The following is a 12,683-nucleotide window of genomic DNA, read 5'->3' on the forward strand; positions in this document are numbered from 1 at the left end:
CCAAACTCCTGGAAAAATGCGCACAACTACAATTGACTAAACACATTGATCAGTTTGATCTCCTCAACCCTCATCAATCAGGCTTCCGAGCAGGACAAAGTACAGAAACTGCTATGACTCACATAATTGACGACGCCCTTCAAATCCTAGATCAAAATGATACCTGCCTCCTCATCCTTCTTGATCTCTCCTCAGCATTCGACACCGTTAAACATGAGAATTTACTCGAACTTTTAAACACAAGAATGGGTCTATCTGGGACTGTTCTCAAGTGGTTCACTTCCTTTCTACACAACAGGACGCAGAAATTCAAGAACAACAACCTGATGTCCTCACCAATACCTGTATCGTTAGGCGTCCCCAAGGATCCTCCCTATCCCCAACTTTGTTCAACCTAGTTATGGAACCTCTCACCACCTTGCTACAAGCATCCAATGTACTCTTTCACAAGTACGCCGATGACACCCAACTATATCTCAAATTACAATCCCCCAAAGACATTGTACTCCTGAACTCAACAATCAGAAGCACCCAATCCTGGCTTGCAGATAATCATCTCAAACTCAATGCTCTGAAAACAGAGTTCCTTCTGATCTCACCTCCCGCAAAGATCTCTACCACTCAAATTTGGCTTAAACACCTAACTGCACTCAATGTCCAACCCACCATCGTGGACTCAGCAAAATCTTTAGGCATAACACTCGACACCAACCTCAACATGCAGCAACATATCAGCAAGGCAACCAAAGGTGCGAACTACCAAATCAATACCCTGAAGAAACCTAAACCCTTCCTCCCAGCCAAAGACTTCCAAACTGCAGTACAAGCACTAGTCCTCCCTCGAATAGAATACGGCAGCATTGCCCTCTGCGGGCTTCCTCTAACTACTACTGCACCCCTAAGAGCTTCTCTAAACGCTGCAGCGAGACTCATCACTGGGTCAAAAAAACACTCGCATATCTCCCCTGACTTGAAATCTCTGAACTGGCTGCCTTTTGAAGCCAGAATACATCTGAAAATCGCCTGCATGACACACAGGGCTGTACACTTGAGCTCAACCGGATACCTCACCCAGAAGCTGACAATCTCTGGCGGTTCTAGAAACACTAGAGGCACAAACAATCTTCTGCTAAAACCTCGAAGATTCCGGAAGGAAAAAACTTATAAACGCTCCTTCTCAGGAATGGCACCCAGGATCTGGAACTCACTCCCTCCTGAAACCAGACTCATCTCCTCCATCACACTTTTTAAGAAAGAAGTAAAAACTATCCTCATAGCTAAATACACTTGATCTATTAACGTGGATTCTTAAAGTCTCTGCACCGATCTGTATTATCTGTTCGATCCCTTCGATGATTCGTATTATTTGTATTATTAACTTACCTAACTGTCTATGCTCACACCTATTTGTACTATTTGCATTATTGATGTACCTGTTTTACTATGCTCCCTCATGTACCTACCCCACCCCACTTATTACCTACAACTACGCTATACCTAATGACCTGTTATTCACTCTCCTGTATTCCCCGCTGTGTAAAGCGCTCTGATATCTGCAAAGATCTTGTTTGCGCTATATAAAACTTTCAAAATAAATAAAATAAAAATAAGATTTCTGACTGTAGTTACCGGTTCAGAGGGGGTCCCATACGTTGGAGGCCACCACGTATCAGACCAACTGGGTGAGAGCTTTCCGAAAATGACCACCTCCGTTTTTTCTGAGTTTAATTTTAGGCAATTGGAAGCCATCCACTCTCCAATTGCCCGCATGCCCACTTGAAACTTTTCTGCTACTTTCTCTCCATCACCATTAATGGCCAACACAAGTTGCGTGTCATCTGCGTAAGATGTAAGGCTCATCCCATGGGCCTTGATGACAGAGGCCAGGTCCGACACATAGATATTGAAAAGTGTCGGACTTAGGGATGAGCCTTGAGGAACGCCACACGGCAGTGACAGTTTATCTGATTGAAGATGCCCCAGTGGCCCCATATCTGGTGCATATACATGCCCTAATGGCATGTATGTGTGGCACATGGCACTTTGAAAAAGCAAAAAAGTGCTTTTTTCAAAGAATTCACAAATTACCACCAACTATCAGTTGGTGGTAATTTGCAATTTCTTATGCCAAATTCGCACAACTTACTGCCACATGCATCAACAGAAGGAATTGTGATTCCTAAATAGCGATTTTTAAGGAATCGCTATTTAGGAATCGCAAAAGCCTATGCATGTAGGAATCGCTATAAAAATAGCGATTCCTACACATTCCTTAATTGCTACTCGCAAATTGCTAGTCGCAATTAAGGAATGCTGTCCAAGTCATTCCTATGGGACGACAGGCCCATAGGAATGAATTGGAGATTGCATGAGCAATTTGCGAGTACCAGTAGGTACTTGTAAATTGCTCATGCAATTTTCAAGGGTACAAGGGTGTCAAAATGACACCCTGTTGTAAATTAACCTGTGCACATATGTTGCACACACACATGCCCTAAGGGCATGTGTGTGTGCGCAACATGAAACTTTGAAAAATGCACAAGTGAATTTTTCTAAGTTTTTGCAAATTACCATGAAGTTCAACAGGGTGTCCTTTGAACACCCTGGCACCCTTGAAATTGCATTCTCAATTTGCAATTCTCAAATTGCGAATCACAAATTGAGAATGTCTTCCCATTCATTCCTATGGGCCTCCTAGCCCATAGGAATGAATGGGAAGGTATTCCTTAATTGCAATTCGCAATTTGTTAATCGCAATTAATGAATGCCAAGAAATCGCAAAATATTTGCGAATTATTTATTACATACCGTTTTGCGATTCTCAAATAGCGTTCTCTCAAAATCGCTGCTTGAGAATCGCAATGACGTATTTGATACATATGCCCCTTAGTGAATATTCAAATTGAAATACATTTCAGACTCTTCTCTGAAATAAGCCGAAAAGTATACATCAGCCACCCACCACGCATTTAAACCTCCTACCCTTCCCGTTATGTTCTGGTTGTGGCTCATACATAACTTGATTGAGGTATAATCGGACACTCTGTGAGACAAAATGCATACATTACATACCCATGACAAGTCAGGCTTATATAAAAAGAAATAAGCAACTGCCTCAACATATGTTTGAAAATAGTGTCATGTATCCTATAGCCCCAAGGAGTACACGCAACCATGGAGTAAGGAAAGCCAACAAGAATCTATTCATGCCCACTGCAAACAAAGCTCATGGTCCATTGCAGAATTGAATTTCATAGTTGTACCACAGCTATTTGTGCATTCAGGCCATCTAATCTGGTGTGCAAAATTGGATATGGGCTATAGGCACTAACACACATGCAATATCTGCCACCCAATTACACACAGTGACTCTGTGCTTCCCAATTAATGTTGTGTCAGTAAAGGGGAAGTTCTCCTTTCCTAGGATCTCTTAGCATGCCCTATGTACTCAGCATTGAACACACATGTTGATGGCGAAACCCTATTTGTCATATGTTTATCATGCTCACCACCATTTTATACTGACCAGATTTAGATTCAACACCATGCACTAGTTTTAACTGTCCCAATGGGTTTTTCTAAGACAGGAGCCTTGAAACCTTGCCCTTGTGATGATTTTTCAGAACAGGATATTTTGCCTTTACAACATTGCTGCGTATTCTAATCAGTTTTAAGGCACAAATATATTATTCCACTTGTGAGACATAATTTGTACGAGTATAGCCTGCATTATTGTTTCTACAAACTTTACCATCCTCCATGATTTGTTTCTGAGTCGTAAGTTTATTTTCAAGAGTCCTCAGATTGAGGAAAAGACTATTTAAGGACTAGAAAAACTCCTGGTTAATTATATTATATCGAGTAACTTTGTATTTAATTACAAGTGATATCTTAATTGTATTAGGTTATAGTCTGTGGAACCTGTCCAAGACAATGCACTAAGGCGCTAAGGCACTTGCACTTTCTAATGTACACTTTGCTATGTTCTACAATGTGCTTGTTTATAAGCTTTTATCTATCTCTCTCTCTCTCTCTCTCTCTCTCTCTCTCTATATATATATATATATATATATATATATATATATATATATATATATATATATATATAGAGAGAGAGAGAGATAGATAAAAGCTTATAAACAAGCACATTGTAGAACATAGCAAAGTGTACATTAGAAAGTGCAAGTGCCTTAGTGCCTCTCTCTCTCTCTCTCTCTCTATATATATATATATATATATATATATATATATATATATATATATAGAGAGAGATAGATGTATATATACATATATATATATATATATTAGTATTTAACCTTGGTGATGAAACTATATTTTCTTTTTATGTGCTTTCATGGTCTCTATTTGACCGAATAAAGATGCATCAAATCACCTCAATGTAGGGGTGAAAATAGTGCCATGTATCCTAGAGCCCCAAGGAGTCAACACAGCCATTTGTGCACTCAGGTCATCTAATCTGGTGTGCAAAAATGGATGTGGGCTATAGGCACTAACACACATACAATATCTGCCACCCAATGACACACAGGGACTCTGTGCTTCCCAATAAATGTTGTGATAGTAAAGGGGAAGGACTTCTTTAATAGGATCTCTATTCTCCTAGAATGCCCTACGTACTCAGCAAGGAACACACATGTGCAACCATATATGTCTAAAAATTACATTTGATATGAAAGAGATGAGTTTCTAGCAGTAGAAAGACTACAAGGAAGTGTCTCTTCACAAATTGTAAGGCATCACCCTCTACATCCTGTTATTAAAACCGATGACATTACAGGAAAGTATTTTATACCAGTGGAGGCCACCCTTCCATTCTCTCTCAGCCTTTACAACCTGTATAATAGGACACACATCCAAGCTTAGATAAATGTGTGTTGGTGGCCCCAAGTGTTATGAAGCCTTCCTAGAGGGTCTGGCTCGTGAATACCCCTGGAAGCACATCTATGGCAGGACAAGACCTTTGACAGGCTTGTCACCCACTTTTAATGACCCCCGATGAAGACAACCTCATATGGATTCTGTAAGTCATGCCCCCTTGCCAGGCCAGTGGGAAGCCATTGAAAAATATAAAGACTTTCCTGGTTCCCTTACCCGTCATTGATACCCTCTTTAAAAGTATGAGCATCAAAACTGGCTCAAGTAACAAGTTTATCCAGGTTTTGGTGGACCAAGCCACTAGGTATCCAGAGACCATCCCTCTGAGGACTGTGACTGTACCTGCAGTGGATAGGGCCTTGAAAGAGTTTTTTACCTGGGGAGGGTTCTCTAAGGAACTAGTGTCTGACAGCGGCACAAACATGACATCAATGTGGGATGAGTTTGTGGTGACATATACGTTCTCAACATCCTATCACTCTCAGACCAATTGGCTTGTTGAAAGGTTAAAAAAGACTCATAAAGACATGATTATGAGCCTACCAGAACCCATGAGGCGGACATGGGACATCCACTTGCCATTTTTTCTTCTGGGCTAAAAGGAGTTGGGCTTAGCCCAGTTTAGCTCTTCTATGGCTTCTTTTCAGGGGAGCTCTCAGTCTGGTGAAGGAGGGGTGAGGGCAAGCACCCAGGAAGCCCCCCAGAATGTAGTTTGCTACATGTTGACTTTCAGAAAACAGATATAATGCTTCTGAGAACCTAGAAGCCAACAAGGAGGTAATACAACTCTGGCATGACCAAATGGACACTCTGGTGGAGTTTCGGTATGGACCACAAGTGTTGGTTATGGAGCTAGGGGTGCCTAGGCCCCTCCAAGAACGCTGGTCGGGGCCATAGAAGGAGAGAAAGGGGGAAGTCACATACCTTGTAGACCTCAAGACACCCTAGCCACCCTTATGGGTGCTCCATCTATGTTACCTCAAACCACATTATGAGGCGTCTGAAGTTACCATGCTCCTGGTGACTGATGAGGGTGTGGAAGAGGAGTGTGAACCTCTCCCGACCTCCTACCTTCTAAGCAGCAGGATGGGTCAGTAGAGGGTGTCAACCTCCCCCATACACTGACCACAGAGCAGCAGAGGGACTTTTGCCAGTTGCTGGACCAGTTTGCCTCTCTGTTCTCCCTCACTCTGTGCTCACACATTTGTGTACCTATGAACTTATACAGGAGACAGTATGCCTGTGAAAAATGACATTTAACAAGGAGAAGGCTAGCATCAAGGAAGAAGTGTGCAAAATGCTTGAATTGGAGGTGATTGAGCTCTCCAATAGTTACTGGTTCAATCAAGTAGTACTGGTACCCAAAGCTGCCCTCCGGGCACAGCCCTAGACTGAGATTCTGCTTGGACTATAGGGTTCTCAATTCAGTCATTAAAAATGATGCTCAACCCAACCCCTGAGCTAATGAGCTCATAGAAAGGTTTAGGGATAACCAAGTTCCTAATCCCTTTTGATCTGACTTCCAGGTGCTAGCAGTTTGCAGTAACTGGGGGGATAAGCAGAGTTTGGCATTTTTCACTCCAGAGTGGCACTTTCAATTTAGGGTGATGCCCTTTGGGTTAAATATTGCCCCTGCCATCTTTCAAAGGTTGGTCAGAAGGTTCCTGGCTGGGGTGTAAGCATTCAGTGCAGCCTACATTGATGATATGGATGTCTTTAGTTCCTGCCTGGAGAATCACCTGTTCTACGTCCAGGATGTGCCCTAGAGTTTGCAACAGACAGGCCTGACTATCAGGGCCAGAAAGGGTCAGATAAGGCAGGATCTGTGGTGTGCCTGGTACACCTTGTAGGTAGGGATAAAGTGCAGTCATTTCGAACAAAGATTGAGACTGTCAGGGCCTAGAAGCACCCTACGGACAATCACACAGAAGAGGGCCCCTGAACTGATACCAAGGCAGCGGAACAGGGGAAAACATCAATGTCAATCAGATACAAACCCACTGCCTGAAAATGATTAATAAATAATGATTAATAAATGAGCTATACAACAAAGGATCAAAATAAGGGAAAATACATTATCCCATTCCCTTAAGGCATAACAAAGTGTGTGGAAGAAAAGAGGGAAAATTGTACAACTACACCATGTAGCAATTATTTTGGAAAATATGCCTGATGTTTATTATGCAAATTCATATTAAATATCAAAATTACAAAATTACATTAATAAATATTATAATAAACGCATGCAATGACGGATCAATAAACAGTAGTACATACTTATGGTGCCCAGGTGCAGAAAAATACAGGTCAAATACACCATACTACTAACTACTACCAACTAGCCATGCAAACCATTCATAGCCATACTCATTCACTCCCACAACACACTGCACAATAGAACCCCACTATATTAGAGACAATAATCTCAACAAAAACAGGTCCACGCTGTCATACAAATAATTTCAAACACGAACCATTATAGTTTTTCCATAAAACCCAATTTCCACAGTTTAACAGTTTGTATCCAATAGATGGTTGCTGCATATTTTTTGAGAACTTCAATACACACAAAATGGAAACATAAAATAATTATTATAATGAGGAGGTCGTGCTTATCAGTTGGGGACCTGCGCCGACGTGCGTTTCGTGGATGGCCCAGGGACTGGGTCACACCTTCTTCAGGGCGCTAACCTGTTCCCTGGGTCTTGTCTGCATTTTTGTTGAGGTTATTGTGTCTGATGTAGTGGGGTGCCATTGTGCAGTGTTTTGTGTGAGTGAATGAGTATGGTTCTGAATAGCTTGCGTGGCTAGTTGGTAGTATGGTGTATTTGACCTATATGTGTTTGCGCCTGGGCACTATAAGTATGCACTACTGTCTATCGATCTGTCATTGTATTTATTATAATATTTTAATGTAATTTTGATATTTTGATATGTTATGAATTTGCATAATAAACTTCAGGTATATTTTCCAAAATAACTGCTACTTAGTGTAGTTGTACAGTTTTTCCCTCTTTTCTTCCGCACACTGTTTTATGCCTTATAGGGATCAGATAATGTATTTTCCCTTCTTTTGATCCTTGACGTATAGCTTATTTATGAATCATTTTCAGGCGGTGCTGGAAGCACTCTAAAACTCAGACTGAATTGAGGGCCTTCCTGGGCTTCACTGGTTACTATAGGAGGTTTGTCAAGGGATATGACACCATTTTTGCCCCCTTGACTGAGCTGCTTCCTAAGAAGCAGCCAAAGAATTTGAACTGGACAGAGGCCTGCCAGAAAGCCTTTGACACCCTCAAGAAAGTCATGTGCACAGCGCCTCTCCAATATGTTTATAGTGCAGGCAGCTGCTTTAGAGCATGGCGTATGAGCTATACTATCACAGGTAAATGAGGATGTAGGCCCACCTGCAGCCCTCGGATATAGGACGGTACTCCCCAGAGAACAGAAGTGGAGTGCTGTTGAAAAACAAGCTTTTACTGTGGTCTCAGCATTGAAGCAGCTGAGCCAATACATGTTTGGGACTCACTTGTGAGTTCAGACTGACACAGAGGCCCCCAGATGACTCGTGAAGATGAGGTATGAGCATTCCAAACTGTTTAGATAGTTCATTTCCATACAGTGAATGGACTTTACGGTGGAACAAAGTCCTGGGTCAGACCACTCGAGTGCTGATGATCTATCTAGGTTACTCCACCTTAGTAATGAGAACTCCCATGAGGGTGGGTAGTTCTTCCCTCTTTCAAATGGGGGACACATGCTAGACTTGGCAGCCCTCAGGGTGGTCTTCACCCAAACCTTTTGCATACTCACCTCCTGTTGATAAAATGTGTTTTTGTTGGCTTTAGAACTCTGTGCATTTAACTGATGCTAAGTAGTGCTAAAGTGATTGTGTTCACCCCTTAAAGCATTGCAAACATGGCCTACAGCTGATTATTAACTTATAAATCCATAGTAAAGTGGTATGACATGTTCCCAGGACCTGTAACTTAAATGCTACTAGTGAGCCTGGAGCAATTATCGTGCCATCCACTTAAGTAGCACTTTAAAACTTGTCTCAGGCCTGCCATTGCAACCTGTGTGCAGTTGTTAACTGCCAATTTGACATGGCAAAATAAACCTTCTGTCAGACCTAAACCTCCCATGTTAATACATTGAAGGCACCCTAAACAGCCCATTGGGCAAGGTGCAGGTCATTTCAAAAGCTGAACGTGGACTTTTAAGTTTTACATGTCCTGGTAGTGAAAAACTCCAAAATCCATTTTTCATTTCTGTGAATCCTACCTCTCCTTTAGGATAACATCACTTACCTTATTAGATTTAACAAGTGCTGACTTTTGATTAGGAACAGATACAAAGGTCAAGTTTGGTCGCAAAAGAATTGTAGTTTAAAATCCTCTATAAACGTACAGTCGAATTTTAAGTTACAATTCTGAAAATTCCACTTTTAGAAAGTTTGCATTTTCTTGTCCTAACCATTCGGGGCCTTCGGTTTGCATCTTAGGTCACATGACTGAATAGTTGACCTTTGTGATGAAAATTTTTTATTGGGTGTTTTATCAACTTTAGACATTAGCAGTTGTAGTAGGAAATTAATAAAAACGGATAGCATTCTTCAGATACATTTCAATTTCAGAACATGAAATAAACCAAGGTGCAGTATCTGCACAAACAATATGTAAGACAAATAGCAAGTAACAACAGGATGTCGGTTTCAGTTTATGCATCGCTTTATAGGGTAAGAGTAAAAAGCACTGGCTCGTGATGATAAAAAATGTCAGATTCCTTCTGATGAATGCTGGCATATAAAACTGTCTCCCTATGTGTACTAGAAGGATGAGGAGGGCCCAATGAATGATGGAGATGGGTTGCATTATGTATTCCTCCCTAAATTAGGGGTTAGGAGGATGGGCTGTCCTGCCAGGAAGGGAAGGGCAGAGCTGTTTTGTGCCTGCTTACATATCAAAGGTGCAGCATTAGCACATTCACAAAGAGCTTGACACCAGTACTTTGTCACCTTAAACCTCTTGAAGCCTGGGTAGGGGAGGATGTTAATTCCAGAAACAGATGTAGGGGGAAGTCTAGACGTTTCTACCACTTTAAAAACAGGCACCCGATATAAATATTGGACCCTAGGAGAAACTCTTCAGTTTACTCCTGGACCTGTGGAAGACCCCCAGAAGAACTGTCTTGTACTTCAGTAGACTGCCCTGCTTCTTGAGGCCTGCTTTGTACTTCAGATGACTGCCCTACTGCTGTCAGAGGACTTCCTTGCTGCTTGAAGCCTGCTTTGTAACATTGGAGGACTGTCCTGCTGCTTGAAGCATGCCTTGCTGCTTGATCCCTGGACTGCCAGAGTGACTCCAAGGGCTAGTTGGCTGACCTTCTGTTCTGAGCTACAAGGACACAACAAGCTACAGAGGCCTGAAGTTTTGAACTCTGTGTGCTGGACTTTGAGAAGGTAACTATTTCAACTGGACTAACCTGCTCCCTGTACCTGTCCCGCAATCCATTGTGGTCAGCCTGAACTTGTGAATTTCTTACGCTCTAGTGCGATCAGATATCCACAGTCAGATCTTTCTGCTTCTTGGCCATTTTTTTTATTCAAACCCTTAAATGTACATGTCTCTTGTTCTACTAAGGGGATTTTTAAATTTTTGGGCTCATTTTTTTAATTACATTTTTCTCTATTTTTCTAAATATGTGTGGGATATATCTTGCGCTGAATAAATACTTTTGACAGTGCTTCTAAGTTAAGCATGACTGCTTATTTGCCAAGCTACCAGAAGTGTAAGCACAGGCTAATTTTGCGACTATTTGTGAATCAACCTGACAGGGATTATGGTTTTTGCTTCAAATGGGTCTTCATCCCTTCAATCAAAAAAACAAATTGTCTACAAATACAAATGCAGGGAGGCTAGATACCCCTGAGTATTAGTCAGCAGTATCAGAAAGTAGGCACAGGATAGATAGCACAGAAGCAAAGAGCAATTACTGTGAAGCTCATTGTGTCACAGGTAAATGTCCAGCATCACAACCTGGATTAGGAGCTGGGACTCTATGTTTGTCCACCCTCCCTGGTAAAGAACATGGATCATCAGCCCGGTGGGCCAAAGAATAACAGTGAGACAAAGGTCAGGAGAAAGAAAAAACTATGCGCATTTCTTCATAGGATTCTCAAGTCGTAGCAGCCTTTGCATCCTCATGCCCATTGTGAATACAAGGATGCATTTGGTGCTAAGAAAATAGCGCTAAATGCTGGGAGTAAATTAGGGAAAAATCCTACCCCAAGAACACATTTAGCGACCGGCTATTTGTGCATGACATACATGCTCTGTTGGATTTAATGCTATTTATCAAAATTCATCCTTGCGTCCATTTTGGATGCGAGCGGACATATTAATCTTAAGAAATACTGCTCAACGCAGAATTACGGTTCTCGCGTAATCCCGCACAATCTCGCTGAATTATTAGGGAATTCCGTCTGATTATGCTACATAGAATTATGCGAGTTATGCCCACACCTAATCACAAGTCACTTTGGGGAAGGCTAAGTAGGATGGACTCTAACAGGCAAGGCTGTGCTCACTTTCCGTGGTCGACCTCGAATCTGGGGAACTGGGTTCGAGTCTCGGCAATGACGCTGAACATCCTGTGATTCTGCGTAAATCACTTAGTACCATATGTATGAAGAAGTCATTTTGTGATTCTTAAATAGCGACTTTTTGCGAATCGCCAAGGCATATTCTGGTTCCCACATGCTGAAAACAGAAGTGCATGCCTGCGCTCCCGAGTTGCAAATCATCGAGCTGAAGACTGACAGCTGGGCCTGGAGAAGGCACACCTTTGGCTTACTTTTAAGTAGGCAAAGTGTTAATCCCAGCAGTGGCGATGAGAGGGCTGCGGCGTCTCACCTTTCACACACTAACCTGAACAAACAGCACACATGTCAGCCTGCCACTGTCAGGCTCATTTCCTTCCATGGAATTCTGATTGGAGTCTGTGAGCACTCTATATTTAAAAAAAAAAAAAACACACACAAAAAACGCTTCTTGCCAGAACCATCTTGCACATGTACATTTTTTACGGCCTACCATAAAGGCTTCAGGGATCATATCCAGGTCGCATATTGATAAATTAGCGTTCGGTTCTGATTTCATATAACATAGTTAGTGATAAAAAATGGAAATTTTAATTTCCAGGTAATGGTTGTGAAAGGGCGCAAAACCTGGTTTATGGGTGATTACATTGAGCCAGCACGTGACGCACCCACGTACGCACGCACCCAGGTAAGCACACACCCACGCACGCAATCACACACTCACAGCAAGGTTCCGAAGGCACTTTTGCAGTCTGTGTAGGGACCCCTCTGGCCTCCCTTTGGAATGGAACCAGGTACACGTATACCACAGTAAGTTGCCGGCCCCCCTCCGTGTACCTTCCCACAGGGCGCCTTGGTGGGTATGACACAAAATGTGCTTGACTTGGGCATGCTTCGTTCTGTGGCACATGCACAAATGTGTCCCTACATTTGTGTAGGAGTCCCGTTGATGTTTTGTAGGAGGTACATTTGTGCACACACTCACACGAAAATATCCACACATGCACGCAGATATACATATAGACACTGAGGCCCACACTTACTTGCAATTACAATGAGCTACGAAATCTTTTGGAATCACACAATGCACTAGGGGCCATATGTATCATCAAACCATTTTGCATTTCCAAAATAGCGAATTTTAAGGAATCGCTATTTAGGAAATGCAAAATGATATGTATGAACA

The sequence above is a fragment of the Lissotriton vulgaris genome, chromosome 8, assembly GCF_964263255.1.
Source record: "Lissotriton vulgaris chromosome 8, aLisVul1.2, whole genome shotgun sequence".
In the NCBI taxonomy this organism is placed as follows: Eukaryota; Metazoa; Chordata; class Amphibia; order Caudata; family Salamandridae; genus Lissotriton; species Lissotriton vulgaris.